Here is a 16,436-nt window from a genome sequence, read left to right on the forward strand (position 1 = left end):
GACAGAAAAAGAAAGTTTGTAAAAAGGGTTTGAAATAATCCTCTTTTCAGTGGTATAACTTCAGCATTTTAGAAGCCGTTTTTCTTTTAGTTAGTGTGTTGTGACTTCTAGAAGACATTTGGAGAATGTTGAAAGGAATTGTTTAAAGTGGCAATGACACATTCCAGTAGAAGAGAAACCAAGAGGGAAACGAGTAGCCAAGGAAACTCCAGATGAAGGGTTTGAAAACTTGAATGTGCAGCTAGTACTCACCTGGGGATAAGGGAAGATTCGGATTCCTGGGCCCCTGCAGCCTGGGTAGGTGGGTTAGGGTGGGGCTCTGGGGGTTGTATTTTTAACGCATCCTTTTGCTTCTCTGGTGGCGCAGATGATAAAGAATCTGCCTGCAATGCAGGAGACCTGGGTTTGATCCCTGGGTCGAATTCTCCAGGGGGGATCCCCTGGAGAAGAGAAAGGCAACCCACTCCAGTATTCTTGCCTGGAAAATGCCATGGACAGAGGAGCCTGGTGGACTATAGTCCGCAAAGAGTTAGACACAACTGAGCGACTAACACAACACACTCCTGTGATACATTTAGCACAAAAGGTTCTTGGATCACATGCTAAGAAACAAAATGTAAATAACTGTTTTAAAATATGTACATATTTTAATAATTGAGTATAAAATGAAACTATTGCATAATACTAATGTTAGAGGACAGAATAAGGAAGTATATTAAGCATAGTAAGTTCTTGACATTTCAGTTACATTTTGGGGGATGTGGTTTGTTTTAGGCATATTTGAATCCTTATTATATCAAGCCATATTTATATTCAAAGTATATAATGATTTTGACCCTTGATTGTTCTTGTTAAGACTGTCATCTTCCCTGTGTGATTAATTGTTGTGTTGATATAAATATGATTTTGGCTTACTAATGTTCAGTAAGAACTAATGACTCTTGGGAATGTCAGTGACTCTGTGAGTCCTTTGTAAGTCAGATATAACCAAGCTATTATTACAGGCTTGTTTGGATGCTAAGAGATAACATTTATGAATTTATTTCTTAAAAAAGATTTTTGTTGTAGTATAGGTTATTTACAATGCTGTGTTAATTTCTGCTGTACAGGAAAGTGACTCTATTTATATTTTTTTTCAAAATCTTTTCAGTTCATATTCTTTTCCATCATGGTTTATCAAAGGATTGAGTATGGCTCCCTGTGCTACGGTAGGACCTGTTCATCATAGTTTGCATCTGGTGGTGGCAGTTTTAGTTGCTAAGTTATGTCTGACTCTTGTAACCCCATGGACTGTAGCCTGCCAGTCTCCTCTGTCCATGGGATTTCCCAGGAAAGAATACTGGAGTGGGTTGCCATTTCTTTCTCCAGGGCATCTTCCTGACCCAGGGATTGAACCTGGGTCTCCTGCATTGCAGGTGGATTCTTTGCCTGCTGAGCCACTGGGGAAGCCCATAGTTCGCATCTGCTGATCCCAAACTTCCAATCCTCTCCCCCAGCCCCGCTTCCCCCGTGGCAACTGCAAATCTGTTCTTAGTGTCTATGAGTCTGTTTCTTTGGTGTATTTATTTATATCATATTTTAGAGTCCACATTTAAGTCATTTCATATGGTAGTTGTCTTTCTCTTTCTGACTTACTTCATTTAGTATGATAATCTCTAGGTCCATCCATGTTGATGCAAATAACATTATTTCATTCTTCTTTATGGCTGAGTAATATTCTAGTATGTGTGTATATGTATCAGTTCAGTTCAGTTCAGTTCAGTCACTCATTTGTGTCCGACTCTTTGCGACCCCATGAATTGCAGCATGCCAGGCCTCCCTTTCCATCACCAACTCCCGGAGTTCACTCAAACTCACGTCCATTGAGTCAGTGATGCCATCCAGCCATCTCATCCTCTGTCGTCCCCTTCTCCTCCTGCCCCCAATCCCTCCCAGCATCAGAGTCTTTTCCAATGAGTCAACTCTTCACATGAGGTGGCCAAAGTACTGGAGTTTCAGCTTTAGCATCATTCCTTCCAAAGAAATCCCAGGGCTGATCTCCTTCAGAATGGGCTGGTTGGATCTCCTTGCAGTCCAAGGGACTGTCAAGAGTCTTCTCCAACACCATAGTTCAAAAGCATCAATTCTTCGGCGCTCAGCCTTCTTCACAGTCCAATTCTCACATCCATACATGACCACTGGAAAAACCATAGCCTTGACTAGACAGACCTTTGTTGGCAAAGTAATGTCTCTGCTTTTGAATGTGCTATCTAGGTTGGTCATAACTTTTCTTCCAAGGAGTAAGCGTCTTTTAATTTCATGGCTGCAATCACCATCTGCAGTGATTTTGGAGCCCCCCAAAATAAAGTCTGACACTGTTTCCACTGTTTCCCCATCTATTTCCCATGAAGTGATGGGACCAGATGCCATGATCTTAGTTTTCTGAATGTTGAGCTTTAAGCCAACTTTGTCACTCTCCTCTTTCATCAAGAGGCTTTTTAGTTACTCTTCACTTTCTGCCATAATAGGACATCCTTATCCATTCATCTGTTGATGGACATTTAGATTGTTTCTAAATGGCTGTTATAAATATTGCTGCTGTAAATATAGGAGTGCATGTAGCATTTGTGAATTTCTTAACGTAGAGTAGTTGCTCAGTAAATGCTAACTTTACAAATTGCTAGAGAATTTTTCTGGGACTTTCATTTTAAGAGTATAAACTTAAGAGTTCATAATTCCTATCCATCGAGTCCATAAGGCCGACCTTTGCTATGGTGTCACCCCCAATACCTCTCCTGCATAAAATGGTTTCCTTTCTGAAGTCCCATGGTTCTTCTCTTATTCTCTTATTTTATTGCAAAGAGGTTGTACCATTTATACACACTCTCTTCCCAGATGGAAACTAATTTCCCCAAGGCCATGACCCATCGTATCAAATACTTTATACTCCAGATAAGCCCCTGGCAGACTCTCTTTCCAAAGCACTTACTCAGTACATTTGTTGGTGGGATGACTACAATTTAGACAATTATGGCACCATCTTACAACTTCTCAGATATTGTCTCTCACTTGTTTGGAAATTGAAAATGTTGCAATGACTTTTGTAAAAACAATTTGAGAATAGTTATTTACTCAGCTTTTTATGTTAATGATGTCACGATATCAAAAATTAGCTAGAGTAAATCTACTTTAACGAGGATGGTTTGTTATCTAGATGACATGTTCCACATGTAACATCCAAATGAACTATAACACTGAGTTGCTGGCAAGTGGTTGTGGTGAGCAGAAGCAGTCATTATACATTACTTGGTAAAATTCATATTCATATCTTGTCAGTTTGTAGTGAGCCAGAGATTGAAAATACCAGTTGTTTCTGTTTTAGTAACTGCTTTTAAAAAATATCTCAAATCTTTTTATTTTCTTTAGTTTGACTGCTAGTAATGTTTTTAATATGTGACCTTTCAAGAAGTAATGAAATGCATCAATGCAGCTTGGCAATGCATAACAGAGCATGCTTCTAGGATTATTTTTAATGATTAAAAGTCAAATTGAACTTAAAAAAAAAAGACCTGAAATGCAGATGAGCCAAGTAAACCCAGAAAGAAATCTATGAATGAAATGTGGGTTCCTGGCCCTTTGTGTATTCGCCAAGTCTATTTTCTCCAGATTTCTTATTTCTTGCTCATTCACCACAAAGGGGGAAAGGTGATGGGGATCTCAGAGCATGTTGTATTGTTTTGTTCTTTTTGTTTTTGGTCTGAGGTCCCTCCGAGTTTGTCCCACTGGTGTATTTTTTGCATTCTCCTTTCTCTTCCCTGGTGGTTTGAAGAATGTACTATAGTTGTCCATGAGTTTTGGTTGGGGAGGTACAGCCATCAGACCTGAGTTTTCCAGAGGCAGCTTTGATGATGATCTGGGAAGGTGAATGGCGGAACATGAGAACGGCCGGAAATCTCAATGGGAGAGTGGGAGCGCTGGGTGAGAGCTGAGGCAGCAAAGCTGGAGGGATGGAAAGGGAAGAATTCAAGTAGTGTAACCAGGAAGTAGAACAGTTAGAATTTGGCACAGCTCCCGAGAGTAATATGAGGGAAGGCGGAGGTGTGGGTGCTGCTTGTTCCCAGTTTGGGCCACTCAGTGATGCCAGGGACCAGAAGGAACTCAGTGAATCTGTAGACACGATGGGCCCCCAGACTGTCGGCTGTCATCCAGCATTGCTTGCCTTCTCTCCTTCATGACCCTTTAGCTTACCCCTTCTTGATTGGGAACCATGGCTAATGGCACCTTCAGCTTCTGTTGGATGGCCTCAGGTGTCAGGTGCTTAGAAGTGACATCAGGGGCGTGTGGGCTCCACTGATATAAATGTAGAGGCGAAAGAGAAGTGTTAGTCTAGAGCTGTCCCAGTGCTTAATACGAAAGGCAGGATAAAAATGTTGGCTAAACTAAAATTACTCACTTCAGATTTCAAGAGCCACGGGAGAAGTTTAGTATTTACCGGCTAGGAACATCAGCCCCTCACTTAGTAATGCCTGATTCAGAGAACTTTCTTTTGTGGTGCAGCATACTGAGGGGCTTCTACCAAGATAGAAAAAGAGAACAGTGCTTCCTAAACTATAATTACTTCAACGTTGCCATAAGTAAATATTTTAAATATACAAAAACGGCAACATCAGGAAATATGACTAAGAAGTCAAGATGTGACACACCCTCTAGCCCCCACCTTTGTGGTTGTTGAAAATTTCCACCAAGAATGATATATGCAAAGAAGGTTAAGGTCAGGCTGTGAAGTTTCATAGCAAAGCCAGCATTTTCATGGCCTTTAATTTTACAAAGTTAAAATCCAATGATGTACCTTACAAATGGGAGTCCAGTATTTAAGTTAGGTACGCTGTCATCGTAATTAGACACGAGCCGTTACAGTGGCTTTCCTTTCTTAACTTCTGTACAGAAGTTTGGTATGGCAACGGAGCAAAACAAAACAGAACAAGACACACGTCTGCTCCTAACTGTGTTGCTTGCAAATACACAAACCTTGAATTGACTTGGTTTGTCTGAGAGAAAGAGGCATTTGGGAGGAGAAGGAAAAAATCTCATGAGTTGGACACAGTATCAAAAGAGTTTTGTTACCATCAGTTGATATGATTGTGTCATTTTATACCAAGTGTGTAGCACAGTGCTAAGGGAATGAACTGAATTCTTCTGTATCTTGTCGTCCTTGCCCCAGGAACTTCTAAATATTACTGAACTTCCCAAGTGGCACTCTGCCTGCCAATGCAGAAGTCACAGAAGACTTGGGTTCAATCCCTGGGTGGGGAAGATCCCCTAGAGAAAGGAATCACAATGCACCTCAGTATTCTTGCGTGGAGAATCCCATGAACAGAGGAGCCTGGTGGGCTACAGTCCACGGGGTCGCAGAGTCAGACACGACTGAGCAGGCACAAACTTTAGTAATCCATATCCTTTCTCTGGCAGTTATTCCCCAAATCATGAAACGCTCTCATCACTTTCCTGCTGCAAAGTGAAGAGGTGCTCAGTGAGTTGGCTATTTTAGCATTCATTGAAAAGCTCCATGGCAGATTGTGGCATTCATATTGGAAACAGAGACGTATAGAACATTTCAGAGGGGCGTGGGGGCTACCAGATATGGGTGTCATTAAGAATGGCTGGGCATTTAGAAAGGTCAAGACACAACTGATCCATGGATTCTAAATTGTACTCCAAATCCATTTTCTTTCTTTCTTTTTTTTTTTTTTGCCACGAGTTAGTATATATTATCTTTCTTTCTTCTAAAATCACTTCACATTAGGATGGAGTCTCGCAGATAAGCTGTCATGGAGCTCCTCAGTGAATACCATAGATTGTACTATAGACTAATTACTCTTTCAAAATACCTAAAACTTCCGGTTGAGTGTACTGCTAATTTTGTTCAATCTTGGGACTGAAGGGAAAGATGTTTAAAAATAAAATTGTCATAAAAATACTTTCCTGTGTTCTTCACTGTTCATCCAAGTGAGGAGAAATAGGAACAAACATGATATTTTGTGTTCTGCACGGTGGGAAGTGTTGTGAGAGATTCCCCAGAAAGTCTCAGGAACACTCACCATCTACTAATAGTTGTCAAAGATGTTGCTGTTGCTCAGCTGCTCGGTCGTGTCTGAGTCTGTGCCATCCCGTGGACTGCAGCATGCCAGGCGCTTCTCTCCTCCACCGTCTCATGGAGTTTGCTCAAGTTCATGTCCGTTGAGTTGGCTGACGCTGTCTGACCATCTCATTCTCTGCTGTCCTCTTCTCCTTTCTCCTTCAGTCTTTCCCAGCATCAAGGTCTTTCCTAGTCAGTCAACTCTTCATATCAAGTGGTCAAAGTATTGGACCTTCAGCTTCAGCACTGAATGTTTAAGGCTGATTTCTTTCGAGATTGACTAGTTGGATCTCCCTGCAGTCCAAGGGACTCTCAAGAGTCTCCTTTAGCACCGCAGTTTGAAACCATCAATTCTCCGGCACTCAGCTTTCTTTATGGTCCAACTCGTACATCCATACGTGACTCCTGGAAAAACGACAGCTTTGACTATATGGACCTTTGTCAGCAAAGTGTTATCTCTGCTTTTTAATACACTGTCTAGATTTATCATAGCTTTTCTTCCAAGGAGCAAGTGTCTTCTAAGTTCATGGTTTCAGTTATTGTCCACAGTGATTTTGGAGCCCAAGAAAATAAAATCTGTCACTGTTTCCTCTTTTTCCCTTTCTATTTCCCATAAGTGATGGGACCAGATGCCATGATCTTCGTTTTTTGAATGTTGAGTTTTAAGCCAACTTTTTCACTCTCCTCTTTCACTTTCATCAAGAGGCTCTTTAGTTCCTCTTCACTTTCTACCATTAGAGTGGTATCTGCATATCTGAGGTTATTGCTATTTCTCCTCCCAATCTTGATTCTAACTTTTGATTCATCCAGCCCAGCATTTCACATGATGTACTCTGCATATAAGTTAAATAAGCAGGGTGACAATATACAGCCTGTTGTACTCCTTTCCCAATTTTAAACAAGTCCACTGGTCCATGTCCAGTTCTAACGGTTGCGTCTTGACTTGCATACAGGTTTCTCAGGAGGTAGGTAAAGTGGTCTGGTATACCCATCTCTTTAGGAGTTTTCCACAGTTTGTTGTGATCTACACAGTCAGAGCTTCTAAATGTCAAAGAAAGAGACTCACACAAATGGAGCCATGTCACCTACCATCAGGCAGTACACAGGAGATCCATAGTGATGGGGGTCCCTGCCAGAGGCACTTTGAAGAAAGGAAGAGCTGGACTAGTTCTGGAAGTGGAGATGTCTTCAGCTGGGCGTTGGAAAATTATTAGGACTGATCTAGAAAGTTGGTATTCAGTATGTTTTGATTGATTCTGAATTAGCAGAAGAAAGGGCATTGATGTGCAAGAAATAATGGGTAGAGGTTATAGTGACCTGAGGGAACTAAGGGTTTAGAAAGCATTTGAAGAGAATAATCCCATCTCCCTTGCCTTACTGGGGTGCCTTCGAGATGACGGGCATTTCACTGCCCTGTTTAATACATTTTAATTCCAGAGGAATGGAGAGGGAATAGAGCCGAGGGCTCCTTGGGTCTTGCTCCCAGAACATCATTATGTTTGCTCTGTGCTCCAGCCTCGTGACCTTTTAGGGATCAAAAGATTGGACTTCACAGCATCCTGCTTATGTGGCTTTTGAGTGAGACTTCATTTTCCATGGGGTGACCCTTCCGCTTTGGGAGGTGAAAGAATCTTCCTGCTTTGTACATTTATTGGGGTGGCCTCTGAGCCAATTCATTGAGCACCTCTTCACTTTCCAACAGGAAAGTGATGAAAGTATTTCATGATTTTGGGGATAACTGCCAGCGAAAGAATCTGGATTGCTGAAGTTTGTGCGTGTGTGCTCAGTCGGGTCTGACTTTTTGTGACCCTGTGGAGCCATTAGACTCCTCTGTTTTGGGGATTTTCCAGGCAAGTATACTGGAGTGGGTTGCCATTCCCTCCCTTAGGGGATCTTCCCGACACAGGGAACAAACCCAAGTCTCCTGTATTGCAGGCGGATTCTTCACTGCTGAGCCACTGGGAAGGTCAGCAAATGATTAATTGGAAATGAGGCAGCATAGTGAGGACTGGAGAGACCCTTGGTGTCAGACAGATACAGATAGAGGTTAAAGTCCTGGATCTGTCTCTTGGTTATTTAGCCCTTTGAGTATGTTATTTAGCCCCATTCAGCTTCATTTCTTCATTTATTAAAAATAGGAAAAGGGAATATATGTATACAGATAGCTGATTCTCAGTGCTGCACCGCAGAAACTAACATAGCATTGTAAAGCAATTATACTCCAATTTAAAAAAAAACAACAAAATAATAGGAAAGTGTCAGCCACCTAGGATGGTTGTCAGGCTTAAAGAGATAATTTGCAAGTTTAATACTGAAATATTAGCTATTAGTATTATTGCATGTGTACATCGACACCCAAAGATAACCAGTGTTGTTTAGTCGTTCTTTTTAGTTCTTAAAGAGGGGATGGTTTATAACTAGTGCTAAGCTAAGTGTTAGTTGCTCAGTCGTGTCCAACTCTTTGAGACCCCATGGACTGTAGCCCACCAGGCTTCTCTATCCTTGGAATTCTCCAGGATTCTGGAGTGGGTCGCTACTCCCTGATAACTACATAGTTACTTCATTAACTGATTTCATGAAATAGGCCTTTCTGAGTCTCTTTCAGGGTACTTAAAAAGTTGATTGCTGTTGGTTAAAACAAATCCTTCCTAAATTATTAAGGCCTAGGTTGGAAGAAAGTGTTTGCTGAAAGATTCTAAAGTGTACACTTCTCACAGATTCCTACCTGGGATAACCCAAATAACCAAATGTTTTCTTTATAGTCAATCCTGTCCAACTGACCCCTCATGGTTTATGCCATGGCTGTGGACCAGTAGACCTTGTTTAGGGTCACAGAATCCTAGGATAGGAAGGAAACAATGTTCTATGCTTTTCTTCTGGGAGGGATCTTCAGAACTTAGTCTCCTTAGTCAGCAGTTCCTGCTTTGAGAAGCTCCAAGACCATTTTGGGTGGGTGAGAGAGGTCTGCAGGGTCAAAACTATTTTTATAATACTACTGGGTATCCAGTCTTGCTCTCTCACAGGTGTATAGAAGAGTTTTTCAGAGCTGCGTGATGTATGATGATGTTGTATAGTGAACACTGCTCGGAAGTCTGTGTAAGTCAGTGAGCTAATTTTATTTTCCAGTGACCAGTGTATGGGATTTCCCAGGTGGTGCTAGTGGTAAAGAATCTGCCTGCCAGTGCAGGAGACGCAAGAGACACAGGTTCGATCCCAGAGTCGGGAAGTACTCCCCTGGAGTAGGAAATGGCAACCAACTCTAGTGTTGTTGCCTGGGAAATTCCATGGACAGAGGAGCCTGGTGGGCTACAGTCCAGGGGGTTGCAAAGAGTCGGACACGACTGAGCAACCAAGCAGGCACGTGTGTACAACCAGTGTGTGATTTTACGAAACCACACATGGAAAAGGATCCATCCAAAGTGCAAGACAAACCAACGGATTTTAATAGAACCGAGTACAAGGAGTTCGTTGGTAAGTTTCAGATTCCACTTTGCTACCACCCTTTAAGAAACTAGCCCTTGTTGAGTTTTGGTGTAGCACTAAAGGAGAACTTCCACCAGGAGCTGAAAACAAAGGCTAGATTTTCTCCCTCTGTTTCAACCAAACAGCATATCACAGCAACTTGAATTCAGAGACATTTGTGAAAATTTAACTGTTTTCTGTGAACCCAGACACTAAAGAGATTTGTGGAATTGAACATCAGTCTCACTCTTCTCATTAACTTTTTGGTTTTGAAAAAATATGGTTATTTTGCTGTTTTATATAAGATGCAGTTGGTACCTTGTTACTTAAGCTAAATGCATTAATACAGATTTTAAAATTCAGTTTTCATTTCTAATATAAATATCATTAAAGGTAATCTATGTCATTAACAGTGCTTTGGGGTCCTCAGTATATTTTATGAGTGTAAAGAGGACTTGAGACCAAAATCTTTGAGAACCCCTGGCCTCGTGTATTGTTTTCCAGGGGTGTATTCTTGTCACGCATGTATACTGGTTGCCTATTTGAAAAAAGTATTCTGTGGCCAATATATTTTGGACCAAGATGCATGCTTTGTCCCCTATGAGAGCTTTATCATACATTTTAATACATCAAAGTCCCTCAAGTGTGTTTCCCCAATTTTTTGCAACCTTTTTGTCTCTTTTTTTTTAGGATAATGGAATGTCCCACAATGAACTCTTATCAGCTCATTAAACCATACTGACTAATTATCATACAGGTTGCCCTCTCCCCATTTTTCAAAAATAAAAAGCAGTTTTTCTCAGGTACTTTCCTTAAAATTCGTGCTTTATTTAGAGGAAGGCCCAAGGAAATTCACCACCTTATCTCCTTGCCTCTCTTTTTAAAAGGAAAACTACTCATACTTCCTTGTATTAAACTATTTTGCTTACCATCTTTGAAGCTGCTTGGAACTTCTGTTTCCAAACTCATATGTTTTGAAACTATTTTAAACACTTCTTTGTGTTAATTGGTTGCATCTGTTCCCTGTGTCCTATGACAAAGTAATCTCCCCACACAAATTGTCCAAACTGCAGATCAAGTCCCAGCAGCCTAGCAGTGGAGTTGTTACTACTGTTTGGTATTTTTAAATGGCAAAAGATACCTTTGGTGATGTGTCTCATGCCCCTTTATAAAACACAGGCGCTTTTTTGTGACAGATTTGTAAATGGCAGTGGGTTTTGTTGTATTTCTTTTTTATGACACTTTCTTTCCAGCTCTTTGGCTCCCATTGGTGGTGGGCACAATCTTAAGAATTTTAACAAAAGAAAAGCATTCTACAGTGTGGATGGGGGGACAGGCTGCTGGCTGCAAATACATGGGTGTTTTCCTCCTGGAAAATAGGAGTGATGGATTAGCCAGCAGCAGCCCTTTTCGACGACAGTGACATTCTAAATTTGTGTTGAGGCAAACGTTCAGAGGTCACTTCTTTTTCTGTATTTCACATGTCTGTGTCAGGGAAAGAATGGGAACGTCTTAATGTGTTACAATAATTAAAGGGACAACAGCCTTTGGATTTTGTACAGTTCAAGAGCTATCATTTTTAATATTCTGGTCTTGCCAGTTTCTACTTAAAAACTTAATATTGTTGGCATACTTTCCCTTATTATTTAAGAAATTCAAGCAGAATTTACTGTGACTATCTTATTCAGTATCTTATTCTTTTCTTACCACTTTAGTAGTTTGAGAGAGAACTTTTTACATGTTCAAAGGGACCACATTCAGTCAATATTTTAGAGTGTTAGGAAACTCCAACACTCTGGAAATTCTTTGATAGTTAAATCAGCTAGTTAACCAGATTGAAATTAACCAGACTAAGGTTACTGTTCAGACAGCAAGAGGCTGCTTTTATCTCTTCTTTGACAGGTGAGTGTAGATTGTAGTACAGGTGGGCTTCCCTGGTGGCTCAGATGGTAAAGAGTCTGCAAAGTGGGAGACCTGGGTTTGACCCCCGGGTTGGGAAGATCCCCTGGAGGAGGGCATGGCAACCCACTCCAGTATTCTTGCCTAGAGAATCCCCATGGACAGAAGAGCCTGTGGGTGGGCTACAGTCCATGGGGTTGCAAAGAGTCAGACATGACTGAGCGACTAAGCGTGACGTAGTTGGGATAGCAAAGACTGGAGAATTGTAAGGCTATGTGGCAGCTTAAGAAATCTGATGAAAATGCATATGGACCATTGCTTGTATGAACTATGTGATGTTAGCACTTTTTGCAGTACGTCAAATTTCAGGTTTGTACATTCATTGCAGGAGAATAGGTTATTCTAGAGGAGTCTTGATATGTGGTCATTAAGAGCTGAAGCTCTGGAGTCAGATGACCTGGGCTTGATTCTTGCTCAGTCACATATGTGTGATGTTGGGCAAGTGATATAGCTTCTCTGTGACTCAGTGTCTCCAACTGTAATAAGTCAGGTAAAATTTCTAGACAGTGCCCGGTGCATCATAACTGTATTAGTTATCTATTTCTCTGTAACAAATTACCCTAAAGCTTGGTGGCTTAAAGTAGCAAAAACTTACTATCTCACAGTTCCATGAGTAAGAATCAGGGCACACCTTAGATGGGTATCTCTGGCTCAAGGCCCCTCCTAAGATTACAGTCAAGCCATTAGCCCAGGCTAATGTGAAGGATCAGCTACAGTCTCATCTGAAGGGTGGAGGCAGGCTGTGTGTGCCTGGGATCTGCCAGCAGGCCATGTGGGCCCCTGCACAGGATGGCTTCAACAGTCTGGCAGTTGGCTTCCCCCAGATTAAGTCATCCAGGAGAGAATGCAAGAGGGTACCCAAGATGAAAGCTACAGTCTTGTAGCCTCACCTTGGAAGTGACATTCCATTACCTCTGCCCCACTCTGTTTGCTGGAGTCGCTCAATACAGTCTGCACTCAGGGGAGAGGATTATAATAAGGACATGAATACCAAGGTAGGATAGCTGGGCACCATCTTCTTGGACGCTGCCCGTAACAGTAACTCATGCTTTCACATGTATCTTCTATCCTATCTACATGTCAGTGAATTCCAAACACCCACATCCAGGTGTCTACCTGATAGCTCACTAGGAGTCTAACAAGCATCTTAAGCTTAATACGGAAAAGTGGCCCTTCCTGACACCTGCCTTTTCCAGTTTTTTCTATCTTGGTGAATGGCAACTCTATTCTTAGAGATGATTGGGTCAAAAATTTGGAAAGATCCTTTACTCTTTTCTTTCTCTTCTACCACTTGTCACCTTGACCTTCGCCGTGTGTCCAGAATCTCGCCAGTTCTCACAGCCTCCTCCTCCAGTGTCATCACCTCAGTCCACGTATCGAGCGTCTCACCTGAATTTTTGCAGTTGCCTAAGTGGACTCTGTGTTTTCTGCCTTGCCTCCTTAGAATCTGTTCTTCAGACAACAGATATAAAGATCCCTTAAAACATAAGGCAGATCATTATCCTGCTCATTTCAAAATCCTCTACTGTCTTTGTATTTTAAGGTAAAAAGCCAAAGTCTTTCCAGTGGCCTCCGAGGCCTTTTGTGATTGTAACATTATTCTTTTTGTGTGTTACTGCATAAAATGTTGTCAGTATGCATAATAAATACTATGTTAATCTATGTCTGGGTGAACACATCTTAATATGTTTAAGTTACCTAGAATTTATTTTTTACCCTTATTTCTCTTTTTTTAAATTATTTATTTTAATTGGAGGATAATTGCTTTACGACATTGTGATGATTTTTGCATACATCAACATGAATCTGCCACAGATATACACGTGTCCCCACATCCTGAATCCCCCTCCCATTTCCCTTCCCACGCCATCTCTCAGGTTGTCTCAGAGCCCTGGCTTTGAGTGTCCTGCCTCATACATCAAACTTGCATGGGTCATCTATTTTATATACAGTAATATACATGTCTCAATGCTATTCTCTCAAACTGTCCCACCCTCGCCTTCTCCCACTGAGTCCAAACGTCTGTTCTTTACATCTGTGTCTCTTTTGCTGCCCTGCATGTAGGATTGTTGTTACCATCTTTCTATTTTGTGAATGGTGTAAGGGAGTGATCTGACTCTTCTCAAATGGAAAGCTCATCTCCCCAGAGCTATTGATAGACAAGAACACTCGTTCCCCACCAAGGGATTATTCCACCATGAACCCATTACTCACCTTCTATGCAATCTGTGTCTAATTGTTGGAATTTAGGATTAAAATGAATCTTAATGGATCATATAAGATAAAATTGTGTTTGTGGAAATTTAATTTGATATGGTATACTCAATTGCATATGAAAACAACTTGAATTATCACTAGGAATTCATTATGGAGAGCCCTTACTTAGGTCCCTTTATTTGATAGATAAGGAACTAATTCTGCATAGGAGATTATGACTTAAATTTAAAAATAGACTAAGCTGCAAAACTCAGACAAAAAAAAAAACAAAAACCTCATGGCTTTTAGACCACTGCTTTTGAGTTATGTTGATATGCTATATTTTGTTGCTGCTGCTTATAACTGTTCAGAAAATTATCACAAAACGCTTATCAAATTTTAAAACCCTGTAAGGATATCATCTAGAGGGCAATCCCTGTTTCTGTAGCTAACTTTCAGTGCTCAGGCAAATCAATGAATGCTCTAGGCCTCTGGTGTTCTTTTCGTCTTTCTGGACTTTTGGTCTTATCTCTATTTATAACTTCAACCGGCAAGCAAGAATGGGCAGGCAAAGGAGATTAAACTCAAGCCAGTTTGTTTTGTGGGTGATTAGCAGCACAGTATTCCTGCTTGGAGAATCCCAGGGACGGAGGTGTCTGGTGGGCTGGTGTCTATGGGGTCGCACAGAGTTGGACACAACTGAAGCGACTTAGCAGCAGCAGCAGCACTGCTGAAAAGTTTTGCTGAAGGAGGAAAGTATATTACAATTCTTGCTTAAAAGGAGGTGTGTAGAATTTTCAGTGGTTTTCTTTTGATATAAATGGTTTCATGCTTGTTACACTATGTGTAATTGAGGGTCAGCTATAAAACACAAAATGAATCACTTCCAAGTTCTTCACATCTACAGAGATAAGAATGGAAAATCTTGTCACTCAGATGAGTCCTTTTTTCTTTTTTCTCCTCTGCAAATAGTCTAAACCTTACTCCTCTGAACACCTGGTTTTTGAAGCCAGAGATAGGGCCCTGAGCTAATAATGGAGACATTATCTCCTCTCCCAGATCACTTGGCTCTGCTTGGTGACAAGAATATAATCCAGAAATGAATTTCTTTACACAGAAATAAAACAGAAAAAGAGAAAGAATATTATGAGAAAGTGTTGTGCTTCTGGTAAACTTTTCAAATCAACACATTACATTGTACTCAGTGACATTATTATGCCCATTAAGAGTCAGAGGGCATGAGTGATTAAACCCAGAGTCTAGTCAAGGCAGAGATAAACTTGCTGTGTGACTTTAAGAGGCTCTTCACCTTCTCTGGGCCAGCAGCTTTATTTGCAGAAGAATCTTGGACTAGATGACAAAGACACTTCTAGTTCTAAAATACCAGTACATAAAGCTGGTAACAAGAGAATTGCAGCAGTTTATTTTTAGTAAAAGAAGATTGATACCAGCCAGTAACTCTCAGTGGGCTTGCTTAAATCCTCCTGTCTTCCAAATTCTGTTTTTACCAAATCGGTAAACTGAAGACAGTTTGTCATGCTTTGAACTTCCTGGCTCGTGTTGATTTGTATCAATATGTTACTGTTACACATTTGAGTGGGAGCTGAGTTACATTTCATGAAAACTGCTCAGAAAACTAATAAAATTGTTACAACCTCACTTTCAGTGGGAATTGATAGCATCAAGAAAAATAAAAGAGTCTTGGCCATTTTCAGGCATTTGCTCTTCCAGCTAGACTGAAAATCTAATGGCCTTACACTCAACTCGCTTGTTTAAACATTAACCAAAGTGGCTTTCTCCTCCTCCTCAAAATGTTGAAGTGCCAACATGAATTGAACCAGCAGTCCACACCCCCCACCCAAGTCCTCTTAAAAAAACATTGAGTATTCTATAAAGTAATAGCTTCAGAAGGCTTTCAAGGAATTGATTATTCACACAGCAGCCTAGGGAGGTGCAGAAAGTATATGCTGTCTCTTACAACTGGGTCAGTGCATGGTGAGCTCCTTGATTCAGGACCTTTGGAGATTCATAGAGGGTTTCCAGTTACAAGTGGGGTGCAGTCACCATAGTTAGAGAACGGGGTGACAGCCTTCCAATGGGCTTTCAGAATAGATGCGGAAGAGCTCAGAAAAGGCTCAGAAAGGGTGCAGACATCTTTTGAGGATCGTTTCCAGGCTCTCAAATGGCCATTGTCAAAGAACAAACAATGGCGGGGGGTAGGGGGTGGTGTGGTGGTTTGACTAAGCATCCGAAGAAGCCCGAACAGCACCCTGTGAGCAGTGAGCCTTGGAAGCTCACAGCCCAGTGGAGAACTTTTCAGAGCGACTTGTCACACACAGTTCTAATGTGTGGGCTTTATCAGCTGCTCTGAGTGGGGGTTAAGAGGCATGCATATTTTACCCATTCATTACATATTCAGTGTGTGAAGTAAATGCCGCTTTCCAGCTTGGGTGGAGAAGGTTATTTATCAAGATAGACCAAGTCAGAACGAAAGCCCATCAATTACCTGTTTGGAGCGCAAAATGGAAAATGTCCTCTCTCTCACACTTTGCCATTTCTGTTCAATCCTAGTAATCCTTCGTTGAAAACTACTAATATTAGCTCCTTCAATTTGAATCTTTCATGGGCAGAATCAGATGAATTTTAATTCAAAACATAACTTTCTCCACTTTCTGCCCTCGAGAACTGCACGTCAGCATCTCTG

General features: G+C 41.2%; 1 protein-coding gene across 24 annotated transcripts in view; it reads left to right on the top strand.

Moving 5' to 3' along the window:
• The window catches only part of ATXN1 (ataxin 1), a 419,791-nt gene that overhangs the window by 91,854 nt on the left and 311,501 nt on the right, over positions 1 to 16,436 (top strand). The gene's annotated exons all lie outside the window — the stretch shown is intronic.

Source organism: Bos taurus, chromosome 23 (genome assembly GCF_002263795.3).
Source record: "Bos taurus isolate L1 Dominette 01449 registration number 42190680 breed Hereford chromosome 23, ARS-UCD2.0, whole genome shotgun sequence".
NCBI lineage: Eukaryota > Metazoa > Chordata > Mammalia > Artiodactyla > Bovidae > Bos > Bos taurus.